A 12,150-nucleotide genomic window follows, 5' to 3' on the forward strand; every position below is an offset into this window, starting at 1 on the left:
TTTTCCATGATTTTCCTAGTGAGTGAGATGAAGGGAAGGATAAGAAAGAGCGGGGGTGGAAGTGTTTTGGTAAAGCAGTTTGATACATCTATTTCTGTAAGAGCTGCTTTTCTTAGTTTCGCCATATTTTTTGGATAAAGTAACATATCCCACGTAGATGTTTTTATGTGTGATCGACAATTAGACCAAATGTGTTCCTTGTTTTCTGATTGCAGCTCCCAAAGCATCAATAAAATATGCTTGAGAAGGAGCAATTTCAAGTGGTTTGATGTGCTGTAACTCACCCGAGTGCTCTGTGATTAGACTTCACTTTCTCCTTTGGTTTGTCTTTATCACTATTCCTCCTCATTTTTCACTCTTCTTTTACAACAGCTAGCTCTCACTCTTTGCTCTTTGTTCTGGCTCCATTGTAAGAATATGAAAGTTAATGGGCAAAAAGTCTTTGATCAAGCACACACAGCCACACAACTTCAACTTCAAACAAAGCTTTCCATCAGAAGCTTAACATTTTAGCTGTTATGGTGTATCTAGACTGCTGTTTTCAACTGAGTTCCCATGGCATTGGTCAGGCTGTGATGGAGGGCATTATAAACCCTTCAAAAGAGTAGCTCTATGTCACTTATTATTCAATATCTAACACAGAGCTTCAAGTCATGATGGACCTTGAGTGGGTTTTAATGAAAGATTTCCTGCTTGGTCCCTGCCAGGCCGTCTACCACGCAATATCACTCGCTCCTTAAGAGCTCTCTCCTTCAAATTAAGGGTGAGGGAAAGGCTGCAATTCTAAAAGCAGAATATTTTCAAAGGAACGGGACCATATTCAAGGGAAGTAACAGGAGCTGTATCCGACCATAGACCCCGGCATGGGTCAGTGAGAGTAGGACTAGTAAAACCCAGAGGGCCATGTCTCCCCCTTTCACTTCACCAGTTCAGGCCAGCAATGAGGTGATCCACATGGTGGGGGAAGTGTGTACGTGTGTGTGTGTGTGTGTGTGTGTGTGTGTGTGTGTGTGTGTGTGTGTGTGTGTGTGTGTGTGTGGAGTAAGGAGGAAAAAGTCAGACTTTGGTTTTGGTCCAAGACAGGAAAACGCTGAAGTAAGCTCACCCGTCACCTCCCAGACTCCCGGATAGAGCACTGGCCTAATTATACCTAATGCAGATGATTTATTCTTTTAACACTCTTTTAACAGTGTGTGTGCGTGCGTGTGTGTGCGTGTAAAAGCCACCACCAGTCTAATGTGGTAGTGTCACAGAGGAAGAGGTCATGTGAGGACAACTGCACTGAGGATGTAATGATATATTGGGCTCTTTTTCCTGCAGCAGATGTGTGTTTTCTGACAGCTTGTTTTTTTCTCCCATTTCTTGATTTGTGTCAGGAGCTGAGACTCACCCATTTCATGCTGTACAGACAGAACAGAACAGCCCCCACAGGCAGAGGAAGGAGTTTGGTCTGTCGAATGATGTCAGTGTTTGGAGAGGATGAGTGTGTTGGTGGTGGGGGGTTAGATGAGTCTGGCGGAGTCTGGTGGGGGAAGTAACGAGATCCCCCACAGAGATGCTAAACTCCATTACCGACTGAAAGAGAGGGAAGAGGGCTCTTTACAAGGATGAAGGAAAACGTTCCACTTTTAATCTGTGTACGATCTAAAAATAGCCTCCCCTCTCTGTCTACTGCCCGCTTGGGCAGGCTTGTTAAAGAGTCTGTCTCCAAAGAGAGAGAGTCAAAATGCTACAGAGGACCAAACAAAAAGAAGAGAGAAAGGGACATGAAAAGAGGGAGGGATTGAGATGGAAAATGGAGCTCAAGTGGGAGGGCAGAGACAGAGTAAGAGCAAAAAAGGCAAAGAAGGAAGAATGCTGGGAAAGATGTGGTACAGATGAATGTTAAGAGTGTGAGAATGAGTTCATAAAGCTGCTGAGTGGATCAAACTCCTATGTTGTCAACTGTTCCCTCTCACCACGCCAGTTAGCCAGCTAGGCTCAATGCAATGCCATTACACACCTATTTGGCCCCAAGGCTTTTGTGAGTCTTGGTGATGCAATAAAAGCACCTAGAGCTTGGAAATGTGTAATAACAGACAAGCTTTTACTGGGCCCGGTGGCATGGCCCTTCTCTGAGAGGTTCACCACACAAGCAGTGAATCACACACACGACATAGTCACCCATTCTTCAAATGCTTCCCTGCTTTCCAGTCTCAGTGTCTGACTCACAACTAGCTACTGTAGCAGTTCAGCCAGCCACCCAGCCTGATGTGTCATCCTCATCTCTGTTACTGTTACGTTGTTCTTTTTCCCGACTTCCAGGAAAATGAATGGAACAGGTGAGTGTTGGTTTGTTTTCAGTGGGGACTGGGATTTGGTTATTTGCGCCAAAGACTTATGAGAAGCGTCTAACAAAGAGGGGAATGAGTTCTAAAAATACTAGACACTGCCTTTGGGACGTTGTGATCCTCCCTTGGAAACTAAAACAATCTTTGGCCTTATTCACTAACATCCATCTGCCGAATGGTAGGAGGATTTTCTAGACTGCACACACCCATGGTTTTGTCTTTCTTCTTCTGGCTTCGACCAGGTGTATTCACTGTGATCTTTATGCGGAGAATCTACTCTCTTTCTACTGTGAATTTACTGACTGATGTTAAGACCCAACTCTGTCTGTTTGTTTTAACATTCCAGCTTAAGCAGGGACTAGTTAAGACAACCCATCATCCTTTACGCTTTCTTTTCACATACACTCACACTGTGATTGCCAGCAATTACATATTGTTCAGATATTCACTGAGATGGCATGAAAAGCAGAGCATTGGTTGCCAAGTACACAATCACAGCGGTGCAATTACTCAACTTTACTGATAAACGACATATGGGCCCTTCAAGTCGAGAGCAAGATCACATAAATAGTCATATACCTTATCGGGAGTGCTTTGTTTTACTACTGTGATGTCATTTTTCCCCCTTAGAGTGTGGGTGCTAACCCTCTTGCCACCATTACTTTTTTCTTTTTTTAACAATGGAACATCAGCTGGGCGCCTGTGGAGAGATTGCATCATTGAGGTTATTCAACCCTGTTGGAGCACCAGCAGTCTGAGTAAAAAGTCCCTCGCCAAACAAACGGCATTCATAAATTCCTCCTAGATTGTAGATTGTAAGTGCTCAAGACCTGATGATGTGTGGAATGTTTGACTATGGTCATGATTACACACACACACACACACACACACACACACACTGCCGTCACCGCACATTCTCTGCTGTCTTTCACTGCTGCTTTTAAGGAATGGTGGTCACCAATCTTGCCATAGTAAGGGTGGTATTTCCAATGTCAGATAAGAGCATGTCTTTGGGTAGAATTTCCATTTCTATCTTTACATTAAGTTTTCACTGACACCACAACAGAGGTTTGAGTTTTCACTCTCTTTGGTTGGTCAATGCTTTTAACATTTCAAATCCCCTTTAAAACTTTACAACCTTATATTTCGTTTTAATTGCCCTCCTGTGTCTTCTTGTATGATAGCAAGGTGGATAAGGGATGCAGAGAATCTACTCTCTGGAGAAAAAAATGCCAATCAGATGGGAATATGTTCATTTGTTATTCTTTTCTTGGAACTGTTGCATTCATGTACTCCTCCACATAGTTTTCAGTTCATGAACTTTAAATGTTTCTTTTTTGTGAAAACAAAAAGAAGTTGATGTAATTCTTAGTCTTTTTATTCATTTTTTAGCAGATGAAGAGGCCATATTATGACAACCCTACATTTGGGTCTGTGATTTGCAATGCTTGCATGCAAAAGCAGGCGTATCCAGTGCACATTTAAAATACATCAGACATAGTCAGTTCTCATTGAGTGGAAACAGAACAGGAAAATAGGATCAAAGACATGTAAAGTAATCACATTTTACATGTGAACAGCTCTTATTTATTTGGCATTTCTACAGATTCAAATATTTATACACATTTCTTAAATTATGGTGCCTATTCCTGACTGCATCTTTGACCAAGATCAGGGTGTGTTTTGGTGGCCAATGGTCCTCACATGGCCCCTAAAGACCCACTAGCCCGAGATTAATGGCTTTCCTGCTGCCCCAGAGATGCAAGCTGTGCCAACACAAATGGTTGAGCACGCGATGCTGGCATGACAAATTGCAGTGAGGGCAAAAGGGCAAAAGGCTGACCACAGTCCAGACTGGCAGTTTTTCTTGTGGAGCTGCATAAAGGTATTAGGATAACAATGCGAAGCTCAGAGGTCAAAGGTGCAGGGTCACAGACCCTAGCTTGTCCCTCTGTTTCAGCCTTTTAATGGACTGTGACTGGGCTTCCAATCCCAACAGCTTGGCCAAATGGTTTATTCATCAGAGCTGCTCATGGGTGCAACACTAGCACATTTCGTACATACAGAGGTTGACACATAAATTACAGTGTGCTATCCTTACCTCAGCTTGTGCAAATGGAAATGTTTTCATCTGATTGATGTGAGTAGCTCTGAAAGCAAAGAAAGCTGGCAAACTGTACAGAAACAGTCACTATAGTCAAGTCATTTGTGTTATTGATTGTAAGTTTACAAGCTGTCAGAAATGTGAAACATCATTATAACAGTAAACAGTGAAGCATATACACAGTGAAAAAGATAAATAAATTCTTAGTTAAAAACATGAGCTAAGTCCCTCTTTCACTTTTGTGTATCTTAGTCACTGATTTATCCTAATTTCTGATTTCAGAAACTATTATTCCAGATAAACCCTAATGGTTCCTTAGGCTTTAGTGACTCATATATTGTATCCTGTCTCTCATTTGAGCACTGGCTATTGTCAACACAATAGTTCAGTGTTTGTTTAATGCTTTCCAAGTGTTGATTTTGTGACAGTCTGATATGGCATCACATTCTTGTAGTTTTACCTCCTGCGGTTTAAAGTCAGTTGACTATATCAAAGTGGAAAAACAGAGCCTGTAAATCATCACTCATTCTCAGATTAGATTTTCTTGAAATACATGCAGCATTAAGCTCACGCACACATTTGTGGGCATTAATGTTTGCGTGCGTTTGAAGGTCAAGAGGGGATCGTTGGTGGTTGTTTATGCAGAGACTGTGAGGAAGCAGAGTGACTGTGAGAACCTGAGTCTTGAACACTCTGGGTTTCTTGTCTTTCTCAGTCACCGAGGAGTAAAGCGTTTGAGCAGATCTAGATGCACAGCAGCTGTAAAAATAGGAAGGAGAAGGAAAGTATGATTCATGTGATGGAGTAAAGGATTACTCCAGCTTGCATATACTGTTCTGCCGCACCATGAAGAGGATCCAAATGATGTGCCCAAGTCAGGCCTTATCAGCCAGCTCCCACAGTGACTGAGAGAGATGGAGTGTGGGAGACCAGTTTGATAAGGGGACAGCTGTGACTTATGACATGTTGATCAAACTACAGTTACAGCCCCAGTGCCTTCTTTTCATGATGAATGATGCCCTCAAAGAATTTTTGCTAGAAGTGTGTTTGAGGTTTGAAAAAAAGTGTGTAAACACTCACTGGTATCCAGAGGATTTCTTAATATTCTGCCTTGAGGCTGCTACACTATGCCACACTTGTGTCAGGAGAGGTTTTGCTCTTTTACTATGTTTTGAGCATCTGGTGTAGCATCAGCTGACAGACTTAAATAATAAATCCCACTTATTCATTCTATATACTTTTAGAAAAGCTAACTTATCACAGGAAATGTTTATCCTTTGTACGTTTTATAGTATATAGTACACAGCATTCTCTTTGGGTTGCTCTTTGGCTTGGCGTAGCTGCCTGCCTCACACGCAGGCATGTGAAGCCAGAGAGGTTGGGCATGGGTGAAGCACAGAAGCCACTTTCTCTATCCCGGCCTCCAGCTCTGGTCTCCAGTGAGCCTGAGCAGGTCTGAGGGGAACAACGTGAGCTCTGCCAGGGCCTTTGGTTTGTTCCTCAGCCTCCAGTCAGCCACTGACCTATAATAAGGCCTCCTGTTCAACATGGCAAAGGCAATGGGGAGAGTGGAAAAGAATTTTGAGTAGTCCAGGTTGACTGAGTTTGTTGATCGACCATAGATTAGTCCTGTAAACACAGATTTGGTTCTGTCAAATACACTGAGCTTAATCAGTAATAGCCTGTTGTTTTTGACAGGCTGTAGTGATTCAGTCTTGCAGAGCATTGAGTATCTTGATGTACCTTCTCATCTGTGCAGCTGTTGACAGAGACAGTTAAGCACGATCCTGAAGAAGCCTTTCTGTCTGGTTGAATCAGTGGCAGTGCTGTCTACGCTTGTTGGACCCAGCAGTAATCTTGCTCAGTGGACATGTTGTCTCAGTAGTGCTGTCCTGTCCAGCATGGATTAGATCAATACTGGTGTTGTGTAGTGTTGGGACAGCAGGGACTGGATCAGTACTGGTTCTGTTCCAGCCACCATGGGTCAGTCCTACACACTCTTCTGTGGCTGAGCTGTGGCTGTATGAATGGCTTCTTGCAGTGGCCGTACAGAGCGTCATTCTTCTCACCCTCATCAGAGGCTGACATCCGAGGGGGAAGCCCAGGGAGCCGGCAGGCTAAATGTTTTTCTATCCCCCTGGTAGGAATGGACGTATCGGGTGCTGTTTTAATGCGTTTAAAGTATAAAAACAAGGCAGTGTCCAATGACCGAAGGTAGGAATGACAAGGACAGTAGTGAAAACAGACTGTGGCTCTGGCCATTTGCATTCCCCTTGCAATATACAGAGGGAAAAGCGAAAACATCCAGTCCAGGGACAGACTCATCATTAATGCTCTGGGTTTATTTGTCTTAAGAGTTATTTGCCCACTTTGCCATTTCCCAAAGAATCTTAAATACCCCTTCCCCCTTGGCCCTCATTGGGTCCCTGCTTAAATAGTCCAACTTGATGGGAGTCCAATATCCCCAAGCTCCTGTCCTTCCCACTGTTGCCAGGTCTAGATGAGACAAAGTGAGCATTCCAGGAATAGCAATAGAACTCTAACACCCATACCCACCTGCTCCCTTCCCCCCGAGACAAGGATTTTTTTTACTCTGCACCCATTCTCCTCTGCACCTCCAACTGTGACTGTGAGGGCTCCCATGTAGTGACAGTTTTTCCACAATAAACTAAAAGTCTCCCCTCAAACTTGTCCTTTTATCTATGACCTTTGCTCCTCTATTTCCCATCTTATGTAACAAGACAGATGCCAGAGGTGTGGCTGTGCCAGACAGACAGACATCGTACAAATGCTTAACACCAGCACGTTTCACCTCCCCAGTCTGGGGGCAGCACTGCCACAGCTCATCTGTCAAGCACCACTGAGAAGAGGGAATGAGTGTCCAGTTGATCTCAATGCCTCAGAGAGGGGAATATTTGTGAATTTTAAAATAAAGCCATCCTGAGGCTGGTAGGGGAGAAGCAGGGAGGAGCATTGGGGAGAGGATGAATAGGGTCCTGTGCTCAGCCCCTGGTTGGACTGAACCCCTCTGTTTGCGCTTTTTTTGGCCTTGGCACACAGGGCCTGCCTGTGAGGAGTGGGTCGGAAGCAGGAAGTGGTTGTGTAAGGCGATCTGCAGATGCAGCACAGAGCCCCTTTTCAACAGCAGACCCCTTGGTCCCATTCTGCACAGCGACACATCAGGTAGTCCTCCCGCTGCAGCCACAGCAAGACACAGGCCACACCCACATGGGACCAGGCCGAAAGAAGGGAGAGATGAGAAAAAAAGATAGAAAAGGGGACAGAAAGAGGGGGAACAAAAATTGGGAATGATGCAAGAAGGGGATGGAGAGGAAAGGAAAATGACAGCGTGGGCTTCTGCTACTCTAGTCAAAGATATTTACTGGAGCGCTGCTAAGGTCTTTGCCAAAATTTGACATAGTTGGATGACAGTCCAAATTGTTATCCATGAAATCTTGCATTATTGCGACACAAGGAAAGATGAAAATGATATTGAAATCAGACATTGGAAGATCAAGCTACAGGTGTATAGCAGGTAAATCTTTCCATGGCACAATATTGACAAACCTGATGAACTGTAGCTGTCTGCTGTAGAAAAATTGCTGTGTTATCACATCCTGGCTCTGAAGTAGATTGGCAGTCAAAGCCCCAGGAGCTGGAATCTGTCTCCTCTCTGCTTGACTTCCTTTCCTCTTCCTCGTAGCCCCCTTCCCTCCCTCTTTTGGACTTTTGCATTTCCCAGGCGACCTAATTGTTGTAGGTGAATTGCTGAACTCTGTTATATCTGATTTCAGATCCTGTAACTGCCCAAGGTCATCATCCCCCCCTGCTCGGTATTTATAGATAGTTTTTGCAGCTGCAAATAAAAAGGGCCTCACTCACAAAGGTGGACCATTGACAAAACACTAATTTTAAACACTAAGCAGGAATTCGAGGCACTCCAGCTAGTCCATCACATTCCCCTTCATTTTGTTTTAATTGTGTTGGCTATTTCCAAACCATTACCATAAAGTGGTTTTGAGCAGGATGCATACCGCCTCGTCTCCCGCAGTGCTACATAAACAAACACAATAAACAAAAAAATAAAGTTAGAATCCTGCTCAAATGTCACAAAATGACAGATCAACTGAGCTTCACTTGAATGAGGCTTCTGTTTGAACAAGATTCATTGTTATTGTTTCCAAGCACTACTTTAGGTGTAACTAAACTGTTAAAGTGGACCAAAGTGTTGGGGCCCCAAAATAGAAACAATTATTTAATGGTGTTTGTTCGGGCAGGGCAACTTTTGTGTGTGAGTGCCCATCAATGCCAGAGTGGGAACCTCAGTAGTAGTTTGACTTTATTTTAGTAATGTAGAATGTATTACTGAAACAGAGTTTGTGGTTTGTGTTATTGTGACATAGATTAAAGTGTGATGAAGTGATCTGGTCAAATCGATGTCTCTGGTAAATCGTTTAGCTCCAGTGAGCCTTTGAAGGTCTGCCCAGGCCAGGGAATGCTTTGAGAACTGAGACACAACAGAGAGGAACATAGACACAGAAAGAATCCAGCAGAATACAGATGAAAAACATGCTTCACTGCCACCAAAGCCCTGCTGTTTTGTGATTATGTATATTTTTGAATACCATGTCATGCGTTGACACAGGCTACTTAGGAAAGCCTGAGTCGTAATTAGGTCATTTGGACATTTCCTCGGACTATTTAAAGGGAGGCAGGCAGGGTGAATTTGGAAAATGCTGGTACTGACTCACGCACACTGTGCCTGGAATTCCCTCTTTACCATTGGCCAAGGGACTACTGATTTTGGCATTGGTGCAAATTGGACTGAAGAATAAAAAAGGGAGAAAAATATTACTCAATGTTTTTTTTCTTTGCTACCCTTTCCACCCTTCTCTTACCATACAGTACTGGAATAGCTGCTGGAGAAAGACACTACTCAGGTTCGCCCCACTCCAAATAACTTTAGCTCCTGATCTTATTCTTTGAGTTAGCTGTGTTGCTTCTAGCATTAAGCCATGACTGTCAATCATGCGCTTCCTCCACTAACGTTCATCCTAAATCTTCTACAAATGTTTTTGTTTCCTCACAGCCCCGACCCCCCTACCCCTCAGTTCCTGTGACCTAATGCCAAACTGAAGACATTTGCTTTCATGTGCGAGTGGGTTGGAGAAAGACAGAAAAACAGCAAGAGTGAAAGAATGAAGGAAAGAAGTAACAAGGCAGTATGCTGCATCTGGCACTGTGGTTAGAAGCTGAGGAACTTAAGAAGGTGGAAGTTTACTGATGATGGTTTTCAGGCCTTATTCTTTTCTCTGCCCCACCCTCCTGGTTTTGCTTTTGAGCTGTTTCTCTCAGCATACATCACATTCTACCTGGTGCCAAGTCTAAAGGAAATGAATCACTTCCTGTCACGCGTCTGCTTGCCCTTTGATTTAAATGTCTGTATGCTAGCCTGTGACCCCAGCAAGACAGCATCAAATTTGACTGAAACACTTTTATTCATCTACTGGGGCTTAGAAAAGTAACATTATACCTACTACTCTATAAAAACCCACTACCAAACTGCATGTCAGCCACAGAATATATACTGAAATTATACATGAAAGAAACTGCATGCGTAAATACTGAACAACCACACTAACAGGGATGCATATATATACAATTATACTCAGTTGAGTGTGCAAATGTACTCACGCATTCGTGTAAAACCTGAAACGCTCTCCTTCTCTCCTAATTGCAAACATGAACTTAGGTTCATTCACAAATAGTGCTTTTGTATATTGGACTGGCTCTGTATTCTTAGAGAGAAACTGTATTTCAAGAGAATTAGCTTGTTTCATTTGGCATTGATATGTGGTGCATTTATTTAGCCTACTTTCTCCTTTCTCCAGGTTTAAGGAAAACCCCTTTTACAATCACATGTTGGAACTTGACTGTCGGCTCTCTTGTTTGGAGATAGAAGCAAAGAAACCTCCCTCTAAGACTTACAGGCAAAGGTCTTACCTGAAGGTGAAAGGTTATGAGTGTGGCCTGCAGGTACGTTGGGGTTTAGACCAACAAAACCTAATCATATCTTTCTCTGATGGATTTCTGCCACTCCCAATCTGCCCAAATCACACTTCAAAAGAAATCTTCCCAAACAAGAGAGAGAGGCAAGAAGCCTATCACTCTTTTTCTTCCATGTTTGTCGTAAAAACATTCATAACAAGGTGATAGTGTGGAGGCTCATCAGCCCTAAATAACTCAGTCACAGCTGTGTACATCTGAAACAAATAAAGCCAGGATGTCACATTTATTTTAACAAGATTAAACTTTATAAGGTCTTCACTGTACTTGTAACTTATTTGTTTCACAAGAACACATGGCATGTCAAATTCCAGATGCTGGTAGGGTTGTATCTAGTTCTTTTGCAGGAAAATATAGAATTTCCTGACTGCTCAAAACATTAGCCCTCGCTCTGAAGTACCAGCCTTATGTCTCCTGTAAAAATCATTATAGAGCTTTTGCACCCTTAGTTATGCTGTACAAATAGGAGCATGTGTATTGCTGAATAAGTGTTTTGCCACTTATGCATTATGTATGAGGATAAAGGAGCTTCTGTCAAAGCATGTGGGGTTAGTGACATGAGGACACAGTTATCTATGGCCTTGCCTGCCTGTGCATGCTTGTCTTAGGTGAGTTTGTTCATTGATTCATGGGAGGGAGGGTGACGGGTCAGTAAGAAAACACGGAGTCCCCCGAGGCCACTGGTTGTAACTGCCTCTGCAGGCCTAGTCTTCTATCTGGACTTTCACCTATGAACCCCTCTCACTGCCACTGGCTTCCTTGTGGTAGAGGATATGTGAATGTTAATGGAGCAAAAAATGCAGTTCCTACATAAATATAAGGCTTCCTCTGTAATGCGTTCCTAAATTAACATTAATCAATGGGAGCCTGTTGAGTAATGCTGTTGAGTAGTGCTGGAAAACACTGGAACCACAAAAAAAGTAAATACAAAATTCATACTTCTGTATATAAAGTTGAATGCTATTGTAGTTCTTATGTGTGAGTTTGCAGGAGCTGCTTGCATCTGCCTTTAGGTTTGCACACATAAGTTTATGTTTATAAAACTGAAAGAATGAAGATGAAAGGAAGAGAAAATGTTACGTTAGCATTTGTCGCATCTGCAGAGAAAAATGAACTTTTTCCAATCAGCATTTAAATGTGAATAAAAGTTTAAGAGAGGTTTGATTTCTGGCATTGAATGGGAAATTGATTGTATTACTTTTTTGTTTGTAGCTTTTTGCTGGTTCGCTTGTCTTTAACATTTTGAAGCACAATTAAAACTGAAGTTTTATGATTTCCTTGTCGTGTGTGGCAGAAACAGTTGAAGTCAAGATGGCCATATTTCATCCTTCACCTCTTGTTTATGTGTGTGGGGGGTCCATTCACCACATCCAGATTCAATATTTTTCACCCAGACCACCTTAATGTGGCTCTCTCGCTGGTTACCTTTTAACCAGGGTGTAATTGCTGAGAGTTCATGACGTCTCTTAAGGTGTGTGGTTTGGTAAAGAAAATATTAATTGAGTGTCCCTTACTTTCTGAATATCAAAATATTTGTGGCCAGTACAGGTTATCTTTATAGCGTGTGCTATACTATAAACTGTCTCTGTTAAATATTCACACATTCAAATTCAAGACTTTAGCCTCAGACGTAACTATATTAATTAAGTT

At 42.7% G+C, this 12,150-nt stretch overlaps 1 protein-coding gene across 4 annotated transcripts in view; it reads left to right on the forward strand.

The window, feature by feature from the left end:
• The window catches only part of LOC127353510 (zinc finger protein 469), a 184,827-nt gene that overhangs the window by 154,051 nt on the left and 18,626 nt on the right, over positions 1 to 12,150 (forward strand). Inside the window, exon 7 of one of the 4 annotated variants that reach the window (XM_051382764.1) lies at positions 1,377 to 1,462. The exons of 2 other annotated variants lie outside the window; for them this stretch is intronic. The gene's annotated coding sequence lies outside the window, so the exon portion shown is untranslated. Of the gene's footprint in view, positions 1 to 1,376; positions 1,463 to 2,303; positions 2,322 to 12,150 lie in introns of those variants that run through there. One more of the 4 variants, XM_051382765.1, reaches the window with a different exon arrangement.

Source organism: Dicentrarchus labrax, unplaced genomic scaffold (genome assembly GCF_905237075.1).
Source record: "Dicentrarchus labrax unplaced genomic scaffold, dlabrax2021, whole genome shotgun sequence".
In the NCBI taxonomy this organism is placed as follows: Eukaryota; Metazoa; Chordata; class Actinopteri; family Moronidae; genus Dicentrarchus; species Dicentrarchus labrax.